The sequence below is a fragment of the Rhincodon typus genome, chromosome 19 (genome assembly GCF_021869965.1).
Source record: "Rhincodon typus isolate 14 chromosome 19, sRhiTyp1.1, whole genome shotgun sequence".
Lineage (NCBI taxonomy): Eukaryota > Metazoa > Chordata > Chondrichthyes > Orectolobiformes > Rhincodontidae > Rhincodon > Rhincodon typus.
The window spans coordinates 37,664,325-37,688,168 of NC_063350.1; the positions used below are offsets into that span (position 1 = coordinate 37,664,325).

The 23,844-nt window shown below is 38.1% G+C and overlaps 1 long non-coding RNA gene across 1 annotated transcript; it reads right to left on the bottom strand.

Moving 5' to 3' along the window:
* Positions 1-1,390: 1,390 nt before the first annotated feature.
* Positions 1,391-15,895, bottom strand: LOC125485463. The gene is made up of 5 exons (XR_007264186.1): positions 15,641-15,895; positions 15,110-15,225; positions 7,653-7,727; positions 2,196-2,284; positions 1,391-2,097 (listed from the first exon to the last, which is right to left on the bottom strand). It is a non-coding gene; the product is annotated as an uncharacterized LOC125485463 (long non-coding RNA).
* Between the last annotated feature and the right edge of the window lie 7,949 nt (positions 15,896-23,844).

A 23,844-nucleotide genomic window follows, 5' to 3' on the forward strand; every position in this document is an offset into this window, starting at 1 on the left:
TCGCTTAATTATTATTTTCTAATCAACCTGTTAAGGGATGTGATGACACAGCTCTAGAACTGATGTTTTCTTTTTGTTTTTTCAATGCCCCTCTGACCTTTTTTAAAACAACCACCAAATCATATGCATAACTTTTCTTTTACTCTTTTATCCACCACCAAGTCACTCGTAGTTAAAATAAAATGAAAACTTTACAAGCACTGCCCATCGGTGGCAGTACAACAACAACACAAGTGAGGAAAAGCAGGGAGAAAGGGATGGAATGAAATTCAAATGGAGTTGGATTAGGATGCAGCAAGCATTTTTCTTATTTCTAAAGGACACTTGTGAACCAGATGGATTTTTAGAATAATCAACATGGTTACAGTATCACCATTAGGTCAGCTCTTTGTTCTAGATTTTATTGAAGTTAAATTTCATGTTTTGCCACAGCAGGACATGAACCCAAGTCCCTAGAGCATTAGCTTGGGGTTCTGGGTTACTGGACCAGTGACATTACCGCAATGCCACCACCTCCCATAAAATTTCCCAGAGGCTGAATTTTGCATGTATCATTCGGAAGCAGACACATTGCATTCCAGTGGATACTGTGCTACAATGGATGCTTACTAATCAACGTGTTCAGAGTTGTTTTTACATACCTTTCAGAGCAGATGGGATTTGAACAGGCCTTCTGGCTCCGAAGTAGGGACACTACCACTGCAACACAATAACCACCACTCTTAATATTTCCTATTCCCATCTCCCTGCTATCGGAAAGATGTTGTGAAACTTGAAAGGGTTCAGAAACGATTTACAAGGATGTTGCCAGTGTTATAGGGTTTGAATTATAGGGAGAGGCTGAATAGATTGGGGCTATTATCCCTGGAGCATCGGAGGCTGACAGGTGACCTTATAGAGGCTTACAAGATCATGAGAAGCATGCATAGGGCAAATAGACAAGGTCTTTTCCCCGAGGTGGGGGAGTCCAAAACTAGAGGGCACGGTTTAAGGTCAGAGGGTAAAGATTCAACAGGGACCTGAGGGGCAACATTTTTATACAGAGGGTGGTGCCTGTATGGAATGGTCTGCCAGAGAAAGTGGAGGAGGCTGGTACAAATATGGCATTTAAAAGGCCTCTGGATGGGACTAGATTTATTTAGGATATCTGGTCCGCATGGACGAGTTGGACCAAAGGGTCTGTTTCTGTAATGTATATCTTTAAGACTCTAAGCAAACTGTGCAGTGATGTTATGACACATCTCTGAAGCAGATGTTTTATTTGTTCTTTTCTATGCACCTCTGAATGTTTGAATTGAACTGTAATTCCTATGTGCAGGGCAAGAACAGCATAGTCTTTTGACTAATCAGAGTGATGAATCCTTACTGAAACACTCAGAACAAGGAGAAGTTTGTTCGCATAGCACCACCTTCTGTGGTAGCAAGCAGACTTATCTTTATTTTCTCAGATTACTAGCTGTGCAATCACACTATACATGGCACTAAGGTCATTCAAAAATGCTGTGTGGGTTACACAAGTAGCAACACATAGATTTGCATATACCCGAGGAATCAAGTTAAACCTGCAGAGAGCTATTGCAGACAGCACCAGGCAAACAAGTTTTTCTCCCATGCAGTATAAATCAGCAGGTGTAAATCGGGATTTATATAGATATGGAATGTGGAATAAAACTTGGGGATAAAAAACAAATGGGATTAATGGAGAGAGATAAAAGAGAAATACAGAAAATGCAAATAAAATTATTCAAAGTTTGTTTACAAATCTCCAACATAATTAATTTCTGATGGATCAAGACTCCACACTTGCATGATATAATTTTCAGGGTGAGAGAGAATGTTTGTTAGTTAATTGTTAATTATCACTGGTCATACCACTAAAATATTTAATCAATGCACCTTAACATTTTCTGATATCTATAATAGGGACCTAATGGGCAAATATTCTGAAGTTACACCGTAACAGTGATTTCAGTGGAAGTTCCATCGGTGAGGACTGATATTCTAAACAGCACAATATGGACTTTCATGTCAAACAGCAACTATGTGGTGTCAAAACCTGCTGTTGTTTTCCTCCATTATAATGGTGAGTATGATTATCTGCAGAAAAAACATACGTGTGTTTTGCAAGTTTAAAATATAACCTCATCTAGGAGTTACATGACCTGTAATGCAAACCATTAGTAAAATGCACTTACTGGATAGATTTATGTTGTAATCTTGTCCAATTATTGCAAAATTCTGATTATAATGCAGCTGGATTGTTGTCAAGAACAAATTTGCAGATCTGATTGATGCAGAAAAACAAAAATATTTTAACCAACGTGCAAGAAAACTATTTGAATCAGTCCCAGCTATTATTATAACATTATGTTTACTCATATTATTCAGTCATTTATGTCATATTGTTTTTGGCTTTGTGATTTAATCCAGTTGTGGAGAAGATGGGATGAGCATAGGTCACTATCTGGCTTGCCACATAAAGTGAGACTTCTCTGAGAACTTGACCTCAGTGGTTCTTTTGGCACATGAAGTCAGTTTATGAGAAACACAATCCACGTTGGAATTGGACACTGTCCTGACTTGAAACCTTACCCTTCGTCTCTGATCTCATAATCATTCCCTTTCTCTAAGTAACATTTCCAAGAAGCGTATAATTTAGCATTTGAGGAAAAACAGAAAGTGTTTTTCTTTCTTTGTAATAAAATTTCTCAGTTTGCATTATGAAAATATAAAGTATACAGAAGAACAAACTGAAAAATTTGCTGCACACGTATTTAAGAAAACATTGCTGATTTTAATTGCTGAGTTGTAGAATGACATTTGACTGGGTCTTAGAAGCAAAATAAAATGTTTTATTTTGGTCAGTGATCCTCATTGCAAATAATGAATATCCAATAGGATAGTGTTTGTTTTAAAGGAAGGATTTAAGGAAGAAAACAGAATGGGTGGTAGGATTACTAAAGAGTAATCACAAAAACAAAAACTCACTAAACCAATAACCCGATGGTGCAGTTTGGGTTATATAATAAACAGTAATAGCAAAACAAATTGTCCAGTCAGTACAAAGTATGTATGAACGTCAGCAATTCTATTGCGTATCTGGTACTTCAATCTTTGATTTGGAGGGTTTTGCCACATTGTACTGAATTATGGTGCTGAATTATGGAATAATGTATTAATTAGGAAGCCAATCAATGGGTCAGAATTGTGTTAAGAACTATGGAAACAAAGCACTCGTGATTTTCAACTATCACCTGGACTTGTGTTTCAACAACCATTTTAAAAGAATCTCCTGTTATCTTCTTATTTGAAAAAAGTAGAGTTTTGGTATTAAAAGAGACTTACATTCCTAACCTCCTCATTTTGACATTGGTTTACACAAAACATTCTCCATGTTTTAACATGAGGTGACATTAAATTAAAAGGCAATTTGCATTTATACAGCAGCTTAACATGGTAAAATATCGTAAGATGCTTCACAGGAGGTTTATCAACACTTCCCAGACCAGAGTACACAGGCCCAGGTCCCTGGCCCGACTGAACACCAGTTCCACATATCCGACTCTCCATCCACCCATCCACCCTACTCCCCTCTTACACTTGCTGCCCCAACACTTTACCCACCTATCATCCTACCTCAACAATTAATATTGTACACTTAACCTTTTCTCAGCAATTGTGAAAGATACATAACTTAAATGCCAGGATGATTCTACAATGATTTTCTCTGTTACTGGTTCTGAGCATTCCTAAATTGGTGTCTGCTGATTCATAACAGAAGGCTCGTGTCCAGGAAATTTGAGAGCAGAACTGATCCAAATGTATTTTTTTGTCCAATTCAGGCAGAAATAAAGAGGGAGGGAGGTTTAAGAAGGGAATTTCAGGGCCAGGGATCCAGCAGCTGAAGCATATAGAGGTGCAATCAAAGTTGGAGGGTGCATTAAATGTCGAAAATTAGAGTATAGATGTCTAAGAGGATTGTAAATGTGAGGAAAGTTAGAGAGCAAGAACAGTGAAGCCATGAAGTGATTTGAAAACAAGGATTTTTTTTCCTTTATTCATTCACAGGATGAGGGCGTCGCTGGCTAGGCAACATTTATTCCCCATTCCTAATTGACCAGAGGGCAGTTGAAAGTCAACCACATTGCTGTGGGTCTGGGGTCACATGTAGACCAGACCAGGTAAGGATGACAGTTTCCTTCCCTAAAGGACATTAGTGAACCAGATGGGTTTTTCCAACAATCGGTTCACAGTCATCATTAGATCCTTAATTCCAGATGTTTTATTGAATTCAAATTCCACCATCTGCCATGACGGGATTTGAATCTGGGTCTCTGGATTAATATCCAGTGATAACACCACTAGGCCATCGCCTCCCCAGAATGCCAAATTTTAAACAAAAGCATTATTTAACTTGGAGCTAGAATGTCAGCCCAAAACACGGTGATGACACATGAACAGAGGTTGGTGTGAAATAAGAAATGGATAGCTGGATTTTGGATCAGCTTAAGAATGTGGTGGATGGAAGGTGAAAAGCTTGCCAGGACAACATTTGAATAGCCAAATCTAGCAATAACAAAGGTATGGATGAAGGTTTCCAATCACAGATGAGTTACAACAGTAGCAGTGCTGTGCAGTGGTGCTGAGATGGGAATAGGCTACCTCTGTAATGGTGCTGATATGTTAAAAATTCCTAGTGTACTCCAGAATTTTTGAAAGGTCACGTGTCGTTGATGACCAGGAAATTCAACATCCAATATGTTTCCAATATCAAGGAGTACTATTATCTGTTGAGACACTTAACCACAATTCTGAATGCATAAGAACACAATGACATTATCAATCACATGGAGATATTAGTGACTGGCCAGACACATCAGGTGGTTAAAAATACACAGGTAGGTCTTCTGTAACGCAATAGTTGCATTCTTGCGTGACCTCGCACCATAGAAAATCGCTATACCTATACAGCAGAAAGTTTGCATTATCCAAATAGCGTCCACAATTCATCAATCGTGTTACAACCAATTTGTGTTAAGGAAACATGCAGTATAGCAGAACTACCTGTGCTTTCAGTTTGCTTTTAGGGCATTATATGAATGAAAATACATAAAATGCTTTGTCAAAGCTTGGACTTATATCAAACATCCATGCTGTCATGAATATAGCTGTGCTGGCAATTTACCCTGTCTATGACCCCATCAAAAATATAACATTGTTTGATTTGAACATTTTAAGATTTATACAGAAGAGTTGCAATTCTTAAAATCAATTATGCCAAAAAAATTGAAGAATGGAAATGTAACACTTTTTTACTTTTTCATAAATTTAACATGCATAATGTGTAAAAAAAAAATTAATGCTTTTGACATCAACATTTCCAATACTAGTTTTAAGATTGCTGAAAATATAAAAAAGTTTTATAGACAAGCTGCAATTTTTGTGACTGAGATTTAATTGCTCCAGGCAATAAATACTATCGACTTAGATATACATTTTTGTTTCTGGAGCGTTTGAAATAAATAAATGCATTAAGAATAATATAGCCAGTTCCAGAAATTAGATGCACAAGTAAGAAAACATCTGTTCCACTGCATTTAGGGGTCAGAGGTGCAGTAACTCCTAATAATCTAAATTTATTGCTCACTGAACAAAAGGTCACAGTGAAATATTTTCTTTGATTAAACAGTTCAATATGTAATATGTGAATATATAAGTCACAAGTGCTCTCAATCTATGTGTTTCCTTCAGTATTTACAGACATGCTTGTTAAAATTTAGAAAAATATGAAACTTTATTACTTTTTTTTCCAAGCAAATTAGATGTATTTTCACCCATTGATTCCATTGTCTCATTTCCCCAACAGTTTTCTTGCTGCAGCCTGCTTGGCCTATGCACATCTTCAAAGAGGCAATTAAGTGGTGTGTTCTTGGGCCTTCACCTGAGATCAACAAGTGGAACAAATGTCCCACTATTCCTCAAAATCGTTTTTGGTGCTTAGGTATTCTACAGTATTTCTATGCCACTCTATTTCTGTGATTGCCTTTAACATTTACATGCCTACATGTGAATCCAGACCAACTGATGTGATTGACGCTTACAAGCCCTCTGGACAATAGTGGATGGGCAAAAAATGCTGGCCCAGCCAGCGATGCCCACACCTATTAATGAAAAAAAAAAGTGCCATTAATGTTTTCATTTTAATATTGGCCATTTTTCTAAGATTACTTAGTTATCATCAGCCACTTTCTTTATGATCTGGAAAAATAGATCAAAGACGTGATACTACACAATGTCAAATTTTTAGGTCTTTGTCATTTGATTAACTCATAGAAGAGTTTTGAAGCTGCTATTTGTCTAAATTAAGGGAGTTAAGGAAAATTTCAAAGTTAGAAAAAGGCAGGAAAAAGTAGAAAGTATAATTTGTGCAAAAATTATAAAAGTACAATCATAATACAGGGAATAAGAATAAAGAAAATTAGAACAGTAAGTGATCACAGACAGAGAATTTTTAAGTTATTTTTATGCATTTATGTTGGCAATTTAGGACCAATCTTGCATTAGAAAAATTCTGAATCCAATGAACAGCATCTATCTGTCTCAGGAGACAAAGGACTATGTGCAGGATTTATGCCACTTCTGTCTGAACATCGTCCCTTCTGTAGGTGACACGGATGAATAGAGCTGGCCTGAGGTTAAAAGATGGTCATTTCTTCTGGCGGACTCTGTTTTCCTCCATCCGGTCATCACTTTTTCCATGTCTTTATGATTGTTTGGCTCTAGGCACCCCAGTCAACAGCAAGGGCTTCCCATTCATAAACTCTGACAGCAGTCATGTTGATGCCTTGCTTATTGATATCTTCTAATCTCTTTCTGTCACACAGTTGCCAAAACAGAGACTGTTTCCCACAAATCCTGACACAAAAATAACGCTAAAGGAGCCAAAAGGATTTTAATGATTAAATTGAACATGTCATCTTCAATGGTGGTGGTTGTTTATGATTTCATCCTGAAATGAGTTTTTAAAATGTCGAAGTTATTTTAAAAGTATATAACTAGTAGGAAGTCAATCTATTTATTTCAGTTCTTGGCTTTTCAAATCCCAAGCCATTGCTTGGAAGTGTTACGAACATCATGAATGCTCCAGAATGTCACGTGGCTAAGAAACAGGACAAGTTTGACAGTGTTTCACCCCACGCTTCCACCTGGGTACATCGGGGCAAGTTTGACTTCAGGGTACAGTGGGTGGCAAGTACAAAGTGTTTAGATATTTTATCAATAATTTGGAGGCCAACTTACACACAAGATATATGAAAAGTAAATGCTGTTTTGGTCAAAGGTTGGGGGTCATCTTTTACATGTGATCAAACATTATTCAAGAGCGTAGAGTAACGTTAGCTGGATGTATCATTTTCTATTCAAATTAAATAACAAGGTGTCAGTGTGGTCATGGTGTTACCATAGTGATTTCCCAGTTTGAAATGTAACTTCTGTTATCTCATATACACAGGAAGTCAGTCCTGGCAGGTTATGAGAACTGTGTAGGCAAGATAGAAGGTTATCTGTCAATCATTACCAAAAATACATGATCTAATGCATACTTGTCATTTCTATTTAAAGATATCACATAATTGTATAAATTGTTTACCCACCATCCTTTCCTAAAAGTACTGGGTAGTGATCGATAGATGGTATTACTTTCTTATTATCCTAAGTAGCCATTCTTCCTGTATGAGGAAAACAGATGGTATTAGTTAATTAATTGAGGCATGATAGCTCAACATATATTTCAATTTCTACACATGTATTTACCAGGTATTAGACCACAGTTGCGAACAAGGGAACATTGGCTGATTTTCACAAATTTCAGCACCATTGACTCACTTCAGGGTCAGCTATATCAGGTTCCATTGAAAACTTGACCTGGAACTTTGAGGGACAAATTAGTGCTAGAGAATACATTTGCCTAAAAAAATTGAGAAAACATCATGAATTCTTTACACTGATATACAAACACCGCCTTTTGATATTGCTAGACTGAAGGAAGACTCATTTTTCCTTCGATTTGTCAAATGTTCATCCAATTTCTATGCAGCAGCATACATTATTGCATTAGCTACAATAGGACATCATCCAATTATAAAAGGTCACACATGATAAATAATTCTAGAAACTCTGAACAACCAGATATCAAGTTTTACTGCATGTTTTATTACATTTTGCTGTGTTGTCAGGATTCATCTGATTTTTTTGGATGAGAAGGGTAAACTAAAAAGTTGTAGCGGAAGATAACTTTTAAGACAAAGATGTAATTGGCAACATCTTTAATTTAGATTATCATATATTTAACATTAATGTAGTTAAAATAATTCGTCAATACTCTCAATAATTGTCAACTCTCCATTAAACTTAAAGCCACAACATGCAAGAAAAGCATTAATTTTCTAGATCACAGTGTTTAAATTGATACAAGATACTACATAGAAATCCTCATATAAAGTGGAAAATCTCGCTTGCCAGAAATACCTTTATGTCTGTACCCTGAAATGATAGCTAATGTTAACGTTCAACATGAACACTGTGTCTAATTCTGGGAACGATGGTTCAAGAAAGATGAGGGCACTTTAAAACATATAGGAAAGATTTATGGCAATGGTTCTGATGATGAAAGGATTCAGTTATTTGGATCGATCGATGAACCTGAGGCTGTTCTCCTTAGAGAAGGTTAAGGAGCTATTTGAAAGAGGCATTAAAAATTATTCGGAGTCTTGATAGAATAGAGATGAAACTGTTCCCATTGATTGAATTGGGAACCAGGGGACAAGGGGTTTAAGGTGATTGACAAAATAGGACAACATGAGGAAACACTTGTTATGCAACCAATGGTTTGGATCTGGAATGCATTGCCTAAACATGTGGTAAAGGCAATTACAGTATTGGCTTTTAAAAGTGAATTGGTTAAGCATCTGAACACAAAATAAGGTAGTGTTACAGGGGAAAGGCTGGGGAGTGGGACTAGATAAGTAGTTCTTATAAAGATCCAATACAGATAGAACAAAGTAAATGGGCTCCTTCTGTGCTGCAACCATTCTATGATTTTAAAAAAACTGCAAAACTATGTTGCAGGTGGACATAGCAGACAGATCTATCCCTTTATGATGAAGAAGCCATGGTCTTGAGGTACTCTGAGGAAGGGTCATGGACCTGAAATGTTAACTCTGATTTTTCTTCACAGATGCTGCCAGACCTGTTGAACTTTAACAGCAACTTCTGTTTTTGGTCTTGAGGTACTCGGTGACTTATTTATCAGTGAGACTATTTAAAGCCATTTAGTGCATGTTTCAGAATAAATGATCCTTTCCTGAGGAAAACCTCTCTTTCCAAGTTGTACCATACAGCCAAAACTCTCTCAGATCATGCCCAGCTATGTGAAATTTGCCGTCATAACTAGCCAGTGCTGCTGTTTTAGTCCTCACATGACTGGCATCCATGTATTTATCCATGGGGGTGGCCTATCAGACAATTAAGCTCCTGATGTCAGTGCAAGGCTCCTGTGGATGAACCCCTGAGATTGTTCTGAAAGGCCATAAATTACCACTTTTCCAATAAATGCAGAGTGGATAAAGAGGACCATGTGGAAATAAATTTTCACAGCTTCCACTTGCAGGAAAATACATGATGGCCACTTCAAGTTGCAAAACCAAACATACTATGGCATGCAGAAAATTCAAAGATCACATCCCTCAATGCCACTGAAATGGCAAGAGGATGTAGCTAAATTGATGATACATAGAGTTCATCCTGGACATCTTCTGGAAGTCTCAAAGAGCATCAAATCCAAATCAAGTACATAAGTACAGTAGACAATGTTATAATGTAAAGCTATCTTCCCTGCCCACTTATAACAAAAATTTTGGAACAAGCTTCTCTTGGGCAGTCAGAGCCATTGATATAAGTGGTTAGAATTTTTCAAAAGATAGTTCTCCTGTGAGCTGTCAATGCAGCCAAATGCCAACATTAGATTTGGCATCTAATTCAAAATATCGGCTCATCTCTCAGAGCAGCCAACCCAATCAATGGACCAGCAGCTCAGCAGCTGTGGAAGCACACCGATAGTAGTGGCCAGTGTAGAGTCTGCAGGATAAACAAGAGGGTGCTTCTATGTGAAGGTATCCTCTAAGATCCAGGAGTAGTGGGAATAAAGTGGCAACATTAGTCTGTGGGGGATCAACCATTTTACCAGAAAGTGTCCATAAACAAAGGACACCCACTACCCAGTAATCCAGTGGGAGGCCATCATGGTTTATCAGAAAACCTGACCGACTAAAGATAATATTGAAAAACTGAATGCCATTGGGCTCTCAGTCTTATTTCCGCATTTAAAGTTCCAACCAACTCCATTACATTGATTTCACATGCAACTTCCAATCTCAGTTAAGTCCAGAAGTAGATGAGTTGAAAACAGTTTTGGGTAAGGAGGTAGATTTTTCACACTTTAACCCCCTTCAACCAACTCAAATCTGCTTTTATTTTAGGTTAACTCAAGGTTTACTTCATTAATAAGATACAGCCTGTACAAAAAAGGACAGGCTGATCCAGACATGAAATTGAAGATTACCTCTACTATCTCAATCTCAGGCTCACAAGAATGGTGATCCAATCCAATAACACCCCAGAAAGATAGAATACCTACGTTGTGTCAGTTTCCAAGTAAATTTTTCCCACAGTGGCATTGCAAATCTTAATGCAGGTAAACTTATATAAACATGTATACTTATTTATTTACATAAATATGTATATTTATTTTCCCTCCTATAAATGCTATGATAACGAAATGCATTTGAGCTATACAAACATTGTAAATCCTTTTCTTTAAAGCATCTTCAAGGAATAGAATCTATTGCAACTCTAGGTAACATGGAAAATGGATAACAGAGAACATTAAATATTCTCATGAGTGGCAGAAAGGAAATGCACAGAAATAATTTGAAATGACATTAATCTTCATTCACATCTACCAATTGCATGCATTACATTACACCTGGGCATTACTGATATTGTTTGCCAATAAAACACTTCAGTTAGACTAGGAAGCTAGTGTGACTTGGGCAGAAAAAAACAGGGTAGCTTTAAAAGTTTGCTATAAAATTCCAAGTGTAATAACAATGCTCATTGTAAGTTTGAAAGAAGTGAAACCTGCAATAAGAAGAGGTTGAAAAAAACGAAGATTGTTTTCCTTGGAACAAAGAAGGTTAAGCAATTCCTGATACAAGTTTTTAGAATGATAAGCAATTTTGAAGGGTAGGTAGAGAAAAAGCATCACCTCACATGAGTAGTCTGATAATCAGAGATGATAGAGTTAAACTCAGCGACAAGAGATTAAGAGGGGAGGTGAGAAGAAATAGTTACACCCAGAAATTTATCAGTATTTGGAATTCTTGATCTGTAAAACTTGGCAGATCCAGCCGGTTTGGGAATAGTCAAAACAAATAAGTACATCCCAGAATTGTATACATATATTTCTATGAATTTAAAATATGTCTTGAGCAAACAATCAAGGCTGTGAATTACTGAAGTTGATAAATAACTTTAAAAGGGACTTGGAGAAGTACTTGAGGATGAGGATAAAGGGACTTATAGGGTTATGACCAAAAGGGAAAGCTATAAGACTAAACCTGATTACTCTTTCAAGGATTCCCAAATGGCCTCCTTTTATGCTCTAAGAATCTAGTATTGTGTAATAATCCCACAGTGAGGACAGATTGCACATATGGCAGAGTAATATATAAATGTTGCCAAAGAAGGACACTAAGTCAAATCTTTTGCACTTGCCCTCATCAAAATGTCTTTGAAAGAGCCTATGGTTACAAACTTTGGTTCTAAAAGGTCCTCAATCTTTCTCAGATTATCCTGGAAGAGAAAGATATCCCAAAAAAGTTGAGGAACAGGTGAAACTAGCAGACTCATGCAGCTACATTGTAGTTTCCATGAGTAGTCTCCACTAACAAGATACTGCTGTCAAACCAAATAGACTCTTTACCTACTACATAATATCTGGTTTAAGAATTTCAGCACCGGTGTAACGACAGGTATGTTTTTCACATCCCAGTGACTGGCAGACCATATCAAACAACATTCTCTTTGGCTATCCGTAATGGGCAGCATGCTGGCTGTGCTCACCCAGCCCAAATTGCAAACCTCAGAGCACTGTGTCCATCATTAGGTGTGATTCAGCTATTGGACAATATTTACTAAAAAGTCATGACTATGCTTAAAATTTCAGTCAGTGTTATTCTTTTGTGCACACTGGAAACTACATATATTCACTCAAAGGACTTTGAAAATAAAAGAAATTTGTCCATACATTGAACTTTTCACATTGAGGGCATGGAGACTACCAATCCCTGACACATTCTCCAGGGCAATGGCCTGACCAATGAGAGTCTGCATGTCTGCTACAAATTAAATCAGCTATCTAAGATTGACAGTTAATAGTTGTTGTTGTATCTCTTTGCCAATCATGGCCAAACCAATCAGTATCCTTTCCAAAATAAAAATAGAAATGGCTGGAAAAAACAGAGAGAAAATGAGAGTGAGAGTGAGTGGGAATGAGAGAGAGACAGCAGGAGTGAGTGTGAATGTGAATGAGAGAGAGAATGAGAGAGTGTGAGAGAGACTGAGCAGCGATTGCACAGAAAGCAATGTGTAATGGTCAGTCTGGGAGAATTAATAGCTGGGGATTAGGGTAAAGGCATAGGAGAAGGTGCTCAGGCCCTAAAATTATTGAACTTGATATTGAGTCCTGAAGGCTGCAGGGTCCCCAGGTGGAAAATGAGATGCTGTTCTTCCAGCTTGTGCTTAGCTTCACAGGAGCACTGCAGCAAGCCCAAGACAGATGTTGGCCAGGGAATTCAGTGGTGTGTTGTAGTGGCAGGCAACTGGAAGCTTAGGGTCTTTTTTTGCGAACGGAATCTAGGTATTCTGCAAGGTGATCACCCCGTCTGTGTTTTGTCTTCCAAGTGTGGAGGAGACCACATGGTGAACAGCGAATACAGTGGACTACATTGAGTGAAGTGCAGGAAAATCACTGCTTATCTTGAAGGCATGTCTGGGCCTTGTATAGTGAGGAGGGAGGAAGTAAACAGGCAGGTGTTACACCTTCTGTGATTGTATGGGTAGGTGATGGGAGTGGAGGACAAGTGGACCAGAGTGTCCCAGAGGGAATTGTCCCTGCAGAAGGATGACAAAGGAGGGGAGGGGAATAGGCATCTAGCGGTAACATTGCACTGGAGGTGGTGGAAATGGCAGCTAATGATCTTTTGAATAAGGATGCTGGTGGGGTGGTAAGTGAGTTCTGGGGGACCTAATCGCAGTTGTATGAGGGAAGGGATGGAATGAGGGCCAAAGTGCGGGAGGTGGGTTGGACACAGCTGAGGGCCCTGTCAACCTGAATAATTTACTCTTGAATTTGTAGGTTTTGTGCTTTAACAGTTTAATCAAAATTGAACATGGGATTTCATTTTAAAATTCTTGCATACTTTCTTAGCAGATCTGCAACATACATCTTGTAACAGTGAATGCATTGTTCAGCATGAGACAAAGCAGATGCACATGTTCATCAGAGATTACCACATGTGTATCAGCATAACTTTTAAAATATAATGCCCCTGAGTGCAGTGGTCAGTGAAATGGATGACATGATCAGGAATTCTGCCTTGGATTTCAGCCCACTTGATTTAGCAGCCTTTTTGATGTGCTGTTCATTAAAATTAATTAACACAGACAATACTTAAAGGGAAGTTAAAAGCCAGGTAGAATAATCATGTGGTTCAACTGATATTGTAAACTGCTAAACCAGACCCCTCAATGTTTAGGGTAACTGAATCATGCAGCATATTGACAGCAACAAACGTATGTTGTTCTATCTTATTGTTATATTATTTTTTTGCCACACATTGTTCACTTCTTGAAAGATATGATTCAGCGTCAACGAAGAAAATAAAGCCCTGCAATGATATAGAGCCCTGGTGCCCTTAGGAAATTGACATGCAAGTGCACCATCACAATACATTAAAGATTACATGAACAGTGCCTTATACGGTGACAAATTCTAAAGTATTCTCAGTTGTTCCGCATAAGACATCATGGATTCCACCAACACACAACGCAGCATGAACTAATTAAAAAATCTCTTTGAATTTATCAAAATCTTGACAGGGATAATCTTAGCTCAGCACATCACTATATTGAAGCAAAATACTTTTATTAGTCACAAAATCCTCCTAAAGGCAAATGGATAAGGCAATCCAATTCATTTTTATATTATCATGGAGTTGGTTTACTAATGTACAACATACACAATAAAAGTAGCTATTAAATGCATCTGGTGGTGAATGATGGTGTATGTTTTTATTATCACCTCATCTGATATTTTGCTGAGTAAGTTGTATGCACACCAGAGCAGAGGAGTTGATATTTGAGAGCAGGATAAGCTATGCTGATGACCAGTGAATTAACATTAATCTTCTTCTATTTCAGAGGATACTGGATACAGTGATATAAATGGCACACATCTCTTTTACTGATAAAATACAACTGGTAAATGTACTGCGTGCACAACTGCAAAAATCATTAATGTTAACACTAAATGTGTACTGTAAAAAGAGTAACATAAATTGGCACCAACACAAAAATCCATATACATTTTGAAAATGACACAACTACTTCACAGTACTAAGTGAAAAGAATCCTTGAGTAATAGAAGCCACATGGTGTTTAAAAAATAAATCTGAAATATTCAGGGAGCATTTTGTGGAAAAGAAGTATTTCAGCCATAATGTGCAATCTACCTTCAGGACCTAAGTGATATTTAGAGTGGAAGACTATGAAACAATCATTGATTGCAGTCAAACTCTGTCCTGAAAAATGCTTAGAAGTGTTTCATGTTGCAAGTAATCCCATCTCTTTCACAACAATTTATTTTCTGTATAGTGAATGTGTAAATAACAGTCTCAGAGACAATAATAATTCATAATTGTATATACTTTACATGTCCAGCATATAAACTATTCATATTTTTTGACAACTTTTTAAAAATTGCTCTGCTCACCTCGGTATGATGTCCCAATGTTGATTGCTTCTGAGGTCACATATGACTCAGTGCACTGTCGTTTTCTTTCAAACTGTTGTGGTGTTTGTAAAGTACGTAAGGCAGCAATATGCCTGCTACAGATAGAAGTTTATCTTAGGAGTGGTAATCAGTAATGTTATCAAAAAGGAAAATTCTAAGAAGCAATTAAGAAGTTGGTAACAAACAAGCTTTCTGGTATGCTGCCATTCCAACACTCCATTACTGTACAGGATTGGAGTATAAGCTTTATTTTTTCACCTATTTCCTGCGGTACAGTGGAGCTAACTCTGGAACTGTTAAACAAGTTCTAAATTAACAGTATGCTACGTTTGTATAATGTTTCCAGCATGCTATCAGCTGCATGTCATTAATCAAACATCTGTTTTTCGTTTTTAACCGGATCTTATGTTTTTCTCTTTTACCTAGAATGCTCAGGAAAATCATAATAATTATTGCAAACATTACTCTTTCATAGATTTTAGAACTAAATACATATATGCAAAGACATACCTTCATTATTTGTCCTGGAGCTGGCTGCTAAAATACCTGGAGTTCAATACTGCGGACACAATTCATTGAAGCAGCAAGATGTGGGTAACCCCAGTGTGAGGCTTTCCTTCCAAAGCAGTGTCTTTTAATAGTGAGATACTTTGGAAAATCGAGAGCTATAATGTTGTATCCCTACACCAATTGCTGCACTCACTTTTAGAGAACCTCAGTTGCCAAATTTATCTCATCATGTTTACCAAGGCAGCTCTCATCGTAGTTATACAGGATTAGCTATTTTAAAATGTGTATGTAGTTCCCCTGCTGGAGTACTGGGTAAGGGCTCTAGCTGGTGTACTGAGCTGACAGATCAAGTTCAGTGCATTTGAAACACCAAAGGAACTATAAAAGCCTTTTGTGCCTCTAAAGTAAGATTACCACTTCCAATTGTTATCTAGTTCTTGGACAGGCTTAGTTGTGATTACCCATCAAAGTTGTTTCATCTAATAACATTTACTCTAGGGTTGCTAGCACTGGTTAGTTGTTATTTTATATTCTTCACATGACCTCCTACTTTCACCTAATTCACCCCATCCAAGCCTCCATCATTTGCTGCCCTCCATGTCTATCCTATGGCCCACTGACTTTCCACACCAAATGGAAAACTAAAGATCCTTTGTTACCCATTTAATAATTCTGAAGCAGGGACACTGGACTCGAAATATTAACTCTGTTTTCTCTTCAAGATGCTGTCACATCTGCAAAGTTTCTCCAGCAATGTCTGTTTCTGTTTGTTTCAGATCTCCAGCATCTGCAAATTTTTGTTTTATTTATTAAAACTTATCAGTGTTACTGTGCAGTATTTGCCGAGGAAATAGCACAGGAGGATTCACACAACATCAGCATTGGTACAGGCAGGTGTCCACAACAGCCCCACAGTCCTTTCATGTCTCTTTTAAGGCATTAACCAAGGCAATTAAGAGGTAGGAGATACTATTTCAGGAGTGCAGTGAAAAAACTGTCCAGATACATCAAAAAGTCCAGGATGGAGGTAGCTTTGGAGGTCAGCAGTAGAGAGGTGATCAGGAAGAAGTGGGTCCAATATTATATGAGTTTCAATGACTTGATAGAATCTGGAAAGATGAACGGCATGCAACATCTAAATAACAAGCCTCCATCTCTGTATGCAGATTTGTATGCAATTAAGCAGACTGAATGTCCATTGTTAAAGCAAGTGATCAAATAAAACACTGAAAAGTCAACTGCCTCCACATATGCGGCGGAATTGAGAAGAAGGCATCACTGAGGATGTGACAGCTCCTGTCAATATCACGCTGGAACAGATGAGGGAGTTCAGTCTACTCATACATCATTGTTTCCAATTCCTGCAGAAAAAGAGAGCTCACAATAGTCATGCGAGGTCTCAAACTAATGTGGTCTGATCAACCTGACACAAATAGAGGAGGCAGAATTAGAGATTCAAGGGGTTCAGTTTAGTAGACTCTCAGTTGTGTTGAATTTGGAGCAGGATCATTTTGTAGTTTTATCTTCAGGTGAAGGTAATGAAGGAAATTCCTGTCCAATGCACAGAGTCGCTTTTTGGCCATTGTCATTGGTTATGCTGAGGCACCTGCTGAGTATCTCAAATTTTCCTCATTGCTTTGTTGTGTTTCCCATATGGCCTGCAGTGGAGGGGGTGTTGATTGATCTGACATAGTCTTTGCAAGGTCCTGAACAGGAGATGACGCCATATAAGTGGCATTTCCCATTACATGCCCGTATCACCGATCAGCACAATGAACTCAACCTTGATTAGGCCTAAACCTAGTTTAGATCATATATCACTGGGTGACCAATATAAAGCAAATAAGTAGGAGTAGGGCAGTGAGGGTTGAGGTAACTGTTGGAAGTTCTCTTTGGATGAAAGAGGACAGATACTGCTATCTTTGCAGGGTGAAAGCACAGGGTGTCGGGTATCACAAACAAGGGGAGCTTCTTTGAAGCATCAAAAGGCAGATAAATTCCTGATTATTGAAGATCTTTGAAAAATTATGGGGCCATGGCGTATAGTAGAAGAGTCTGTGTGGTGCATGTACTCTGTTATGACTTGATTTGAGCATGGGTTCCTCCATTGAGAGAATGGCCAACCTCTCGGACAGCCACATGGAGCACCAATCTGAGTGGGGGGTGCAGGAGTAAAATCATTGACACACAGAAAACAAAAGAGTGAGCAACACTCTGTAGCATCAACGTTTCAGCGTCGCTTTTGGGCAAAGAAGTTTGGAGTGGGTGTCATGAGCGTCCCAGCTAATCAAAGAGATTGAGTACAGGGCCATTCCTCAGGGAGCAGCAATGTCATTCCTCCCCAACTGGGTCTTTCTGACTCAAGATATTTCTATGTCTTAAGGTCCTGTGACAGAAGCTGCCTCTGGAATGAAGCATGTTCAGTTGTATAAGGAGGAGCCCCATGAGCACGTCCAGAACAAGGATAGAAAGTATGGGCATCTCAGCCAGATACAGATATCATGTAACAGCTTATTTCCACCTAATTCTTACTCTCAGGGGAAGAAACTTTTAGAAGTGAATATGAATGCAAGGTGCCACATCCTTAGTTAGGCTTGATGAGTCACCTATGTGAGGTTTTTTTTTAATTATTAACCTATTTTTCCTAACCAACCAGTTCAGGAATGTTATTGTACACCTCTGGAGCAAGTGGGATTTCAACGTGGGCCTCCTTGTCCAGGGGTAGGAACAGTGCAACCGTGCCACAAGACAGCCCCCCAAAAGTTAAGGCTTTCCATATTAATTGGTCATTACATTGACCTGTAGGAGAAATAATTATGAAATCAAAATTTGGAATCATTCAAGTTTGATATCAAAAGTGAGATGAGGGTTAAAAGGATGGAAGGAGATTCTTGGACTGGTGCCAATGTTTGATTGGGAGACTGGTGGCAGCGAACACCCCATTCTCAGTGTATTTGAGTGTTGATGGGATTTTTCAAATGTGGATCCTTGTTGGATAACTTATATTCTGAATGTTTCTGAGTAAGTTGAGTTATAAAGTCATCTGTCATAGGACAGGGAGCTGCTCAGGTGAAGTAAAAACAGAAAGTAAAGCCTAGCAGGTCTGACAGCATCTGTGAAAAGAAATCAGAGTTAACCTTTCAGGTCCAGTGACCCTTCCTCAGAACGGATGGTAGCTAGGAATTATTCTACATATAAACCAACATTTTTCTATCAGTTCTGTGGAAGGGTCACTGGACCTGAAATGTTAACTCTGATTTCTCTTCACAATCTGCCAATCCTGCTGAGCTTTTCCAGCAACTTCTGTTTTTGTTTCTGATTTACAGCATCTGCAGTTCTTTAGGTTTGTAAATACAGAAAGTGCGAGAGAAACTCAGCAGTCTGTAAGCATCATGGAGAGAGAAACAGAGTGAGCAGGCTGAATCTTATATTTTTTCAGTTAAGTAGTCTAAATACCCTTTCTAAATCAGCACTGCTCCATCCTCAGTGCACACTGGAGACCAATATCGTGTCATTGTCCTCTAGGGAAATATCTCATGTAAGCAAGTAATTGAATAATTCTAAACATTAACCTTTTTTTTTTACAGCTACCAAAAAGGAACACAAATAAAACCATAGAGTCTGAATTTTTCCCCAACAATTTAAACTAAATGAACTATTCTGCAGCCCACGGTAGTCTGTTGTACCCAGCTCTCATCTACTGAATGTGGGAGTCAATGTGGTCTTGTTGGGCTTGTAGCACCCAATGAAGCTAAGTTCTGTCATGCACAAGGAGAGCTTCCTCCTGCCCAACATACTCCTCCTCTTTTCAGAAGACTGCTCCCACTCCCCAGTTCGTTAACTTCTAGAACATTGCCTCATTGCTTGTTCCAATTCTATAGAGCACAGCATGCCAGAATGATATGGCACATTCAGACTATATTGAAATTGCACCCCAGTCCCCAATACTGCTCTCCATCACTGTACTTCATATTATGAAGCCTAAACTAATGCCTCTCATCTTGTACATTCATCCAGCTTTTTATATGTTCCAGTGACCTCCCCTGTTCGACTTACAATGGTCACACTTGTCCATTCACAATCCTCTTCCAGTAAATATTCAACTTTAGTACTTAATTTTGACAATTGTCATTCTGGACCAATGGGCTTATACTGACTACCAGAACTAATGTGGCCATTACCAGCCAAACTGGTAATTGCAGCATTTTGATCCTATGGCTGTACAAAATTTGGGTACGAGGGGTTCCTGGCTTCTCATTATTTTCTTTAACTTCTTCAGAATCTGCAAATTTGTGATCCATGCCAAGCAATCTTGAAGAAAATACCCACACAGTTTGGTTCCCATGTTATACAATTATTACACTTCCATCTTTACTGATTATATTACCTGAGTTATGCTAAATTTAAAAAGGTCATATGGAGTGATATACATCAATTGAAAGCAGTTCAGAGAAGATCTGTTTCTGGGATGAAAGGTTGTCTTCTGATGCAAGGTTAAATGGCTTGGGACTATACTCATTGGGATTGAGAAGAATGAAAGAATGAATCCTAAGATTTTGAGGCAGCTTGACATGATCAACGTTAAGAGGCCTGTTTCTCCTCATTGGACAATTGAGAACAAGGGGGCACAGTTTAATATAAAGGGTCTCTCATTTGGGAAGAAGAGGAAGAATTCCCTCTCTCAGAGGATTGATAGTCATTAGGATCCGCTTCCAAAAGAAAATGTGGAGGATGGGTCATCGAATCTATTCAAGGCTGAGTTAGATGAATTTTTGGTTGATAATGGAGGTCAACTATTGCGAGTCAGGTAGGAAAGTGGAGTTATAGTCAGCATTAGATCTGGCACAGGTGGGACTTGAACTCGGCCTCTCAGTCCAGGGGTAGGGACACTACCTCTGTGGCACAGAGAGCCCCCGTTGTAGAATTTATGCAATGAGTGGCAATGAGAAGGATCTCTTTCGAATGGCTGAAGGGTCATTAATCAGAGGACAGAGGTTTAAGGTGATTATCGAAGGAACATGAGGAAACATTTCTTACACAGCCAGCTATTGTGATTTGCATTACACTGTATAAAAAGGTGGGGGAATCAGATTCCATAGCTTTGTTCAAAAAAAAATTAAATAAATACTCAAGGAGGGGAAGAAAGGGGCTATGAAGAAAGAGCAACAAAGTGGGATTAATTGAATAGATCCAGAAAAATAAAACTACACTTGCATGATGGGCCAAATAGACTCCTTCTATGTGGTATCACTCCTTGATTCTTTGAAGGGAAAGTAAATTCTGCCCAGCAGTAAAGATAAATACCTCACTGTCTCCGAGTGATAGCCACACATTTTTTTATGAAGGCATACGACAATCATTGATTCTTCACAATGATAGCCCTGTATAATACAATTTTGTCATTGATTTGCTGTTTCTGCTGTTGATCTTCTTGTCTCTAACATTTCCCTGAAAATATCATCAAGGTCTGAACATCAATTTGCATAATCTAAAAACCCAACTCCTGAAACAGGTAAGTATTGTTGCTACCCAAGAGAAGATCCTGATAAAAATCTTGGCCTTAGCTGTCCTGTTCATGTCAATTTAGTCAAGTCAGTTACTTGGCCGGGGAATAACATTCAATAAAACCAAAAACTGTGGATGTTGGAACTCAGAAAAAAAAACAAAAATTGCTAGAAAAAACTCAGCAGGTCTGGCAGCATCTGAGGAGTGAAAGCAAAGTTAACGTTTCGGGTTCAGTGACCCTTCTTCAAAACTCAGAGCTTTCTGAAGAAGGGTCACCGGATCCAAAACATTAATTCTGCTTTCTCTACACAGATGCTGCCAGACCTGCTGAGTTTTTCCAGCAATATTTGTGATTGTCGTTAACATATTCATGTATCCATATACTAGGACAATGAAAGCTGTGTAAGTGGACAAAAAGTCATTTCCAAATGTAATCTGGTACAGTAAAATCATTAAGATTACTAGTTTCCTTTCTTCATAGATGTCCCATTCTGACTAGTATATGGAACTCCTTGACTTGCAAACCTAAATCTATAAGCAATATGAAATCTTTTTAGAAACAAGCTAACTGCCAGAAATTCATACGCACCTGAATGCATGGTCCCTGTATTTCAGAATTGTTTCAGTTACAATAAATTTTCAATCTCGTGTTGCTTGTTAATGTTACCATTGCTGGGGGAAAAGGAAGTACCTGCAGATTTGGTACTACAATTTGTTTGCAGATGTAAAAATGCAACCTGTCTTGTGTGAGCAGCAACACAGCCTTCTTCTGTTTTGGCACTCTTTTCAATAGAAATCCATTCATTGCCAGACATCAGTTGTGGCCAGTTCTACTGTAACATGCACTATTTTTTGTCCCTTTATCTCAGATAATTTCACCAACACAAGCATATATTTTGCAACCGGTACATACTTAATTATGTGTTCTGATTATATTAGAATCACATAATTCCCTATTAATTTATAGACACATGCATTTATACTTTACTTGTCAAACAAGTTGCTTCCTTAGCAAACAAAACATTCATTTGTCTACAGATGCAAGGATCAACAGATAGAAGAAATTAGAAGATACCGAGCAACATTGACAATATGTTGATCAACATGAACTTAAAATTCACAGACAAATAAGATGTCATTGAAACTTTTCCAATTTCGTGTCCAATAAATGAGTTATTTGATTTCTAAACTCCCTTGCCATCTTTTTAACCTCTCACATAATATCAGCAAAAAAATGTTCTGTCCATTTCCAATGCTGAATATTACAAAATATTAACATGTAAATGATTACAGAACTATTTTGTAAATGCACCCTTTGTGCTGTTTCTTGGTTTCATGCAAAATGAACTTCTACAGGCCTCAAAAGTAACATAATAAATAAGATATATCAACTCAGAAAATAAAAAATGTTACCTTGATGTGCAAACTATATCATTTACCATAAGCAAATGAGTAGGTGAGATCATTATCAAATTTCCATTGTTCCTAGATGGAAACAAACAACTCCATCCAAGTTTCCTGGAGGAAGACTTCAAAGTTTGTCTTCCATGTCCTGAGATTCATTCAATGTAGCCACCCAGATTTACATCAGCAGATTGTCTGCTTACATACCTATGACCTTTGCACATTTATAGGTTTTTCTTCCTCTAATCTAGATATTTAGTAACATTTCTTAGTATACCGTGGACACTGGTAAATTTCTGCACTGCAATTTCAGTAAATGATGCATCATCTATTTTGTTGGCTTACAGTAATGAACAAAACAATAACAGCTTTCTTTGCAAATTATACCAAATGTTAATCACATGCTCATAAAAATGGAGACTGGGGAAATAAAGATACTGTTGTCACAATCTTCAGAAATTTAAAATTAGATTTTTCAGCTTGACTATGAGCAGTGTTGTTCTTGCATGTGAAGTTTAACATTCAAGAATTCTGCTCTACATAGTTCCTTTCTACTTGATGACCGAAATTATATTATCCCGTTTCCTAGATGAACAAATATATTTTTAGAGTTAAAATTTTAACAGTCTATGTAAACTCTCTCTGATCTTATTTCTCTGATTAAAGTCAGATAATTGTAAAATGATCCAGAATTGTTCCCAGAAAACTTAATATAATACCAATCTAGTATATCTTCAGTGCTGTCTTTAATTATTGATACGGGCAGTAAATGGGGACTTCACTGACATTTATCAAGTGTGGTCTAAAGGTGGAATACCAAAGTATTAAAAATGCAAATTGATATCTAATTTCACATAGCTTCCTATAAGTGTATTTTGAAGTGCAAGTTAAATATAGTGGAATTATGTTAAAGTGGTGGCGCAGTGTCTCAGGTGCAGCACAGTGGCTGAGTGGTTAGCACTGCTGCCTCACAGTGCCAGGGGCCCAGGTTTGATTCCAGCCTTAAGCGACTGCCTGTGTGAAGTTTGCACATTCTCCCCGTGTCTGCATGTGTTACTTGTGGGCGTTCGGGTTTCCTCCCATAATCCAAAGATGCATGAGTTAGGTGGATTGACCATGCTAAATTGCCCATAGTGTCCAGGGTTGTGAAGGCTGGGTGGATTAGCCATGGAAATGCGGGGCTACAGGGAAAGGTTGGGGGGTGGGTCTGGGTGGGATGCTCTTCGGAAGGGTAGTCTGGAGTCAATGGGCCGAATGGCCTGCTTCCACACTGTAGGGGTTCTATAATAAGGACC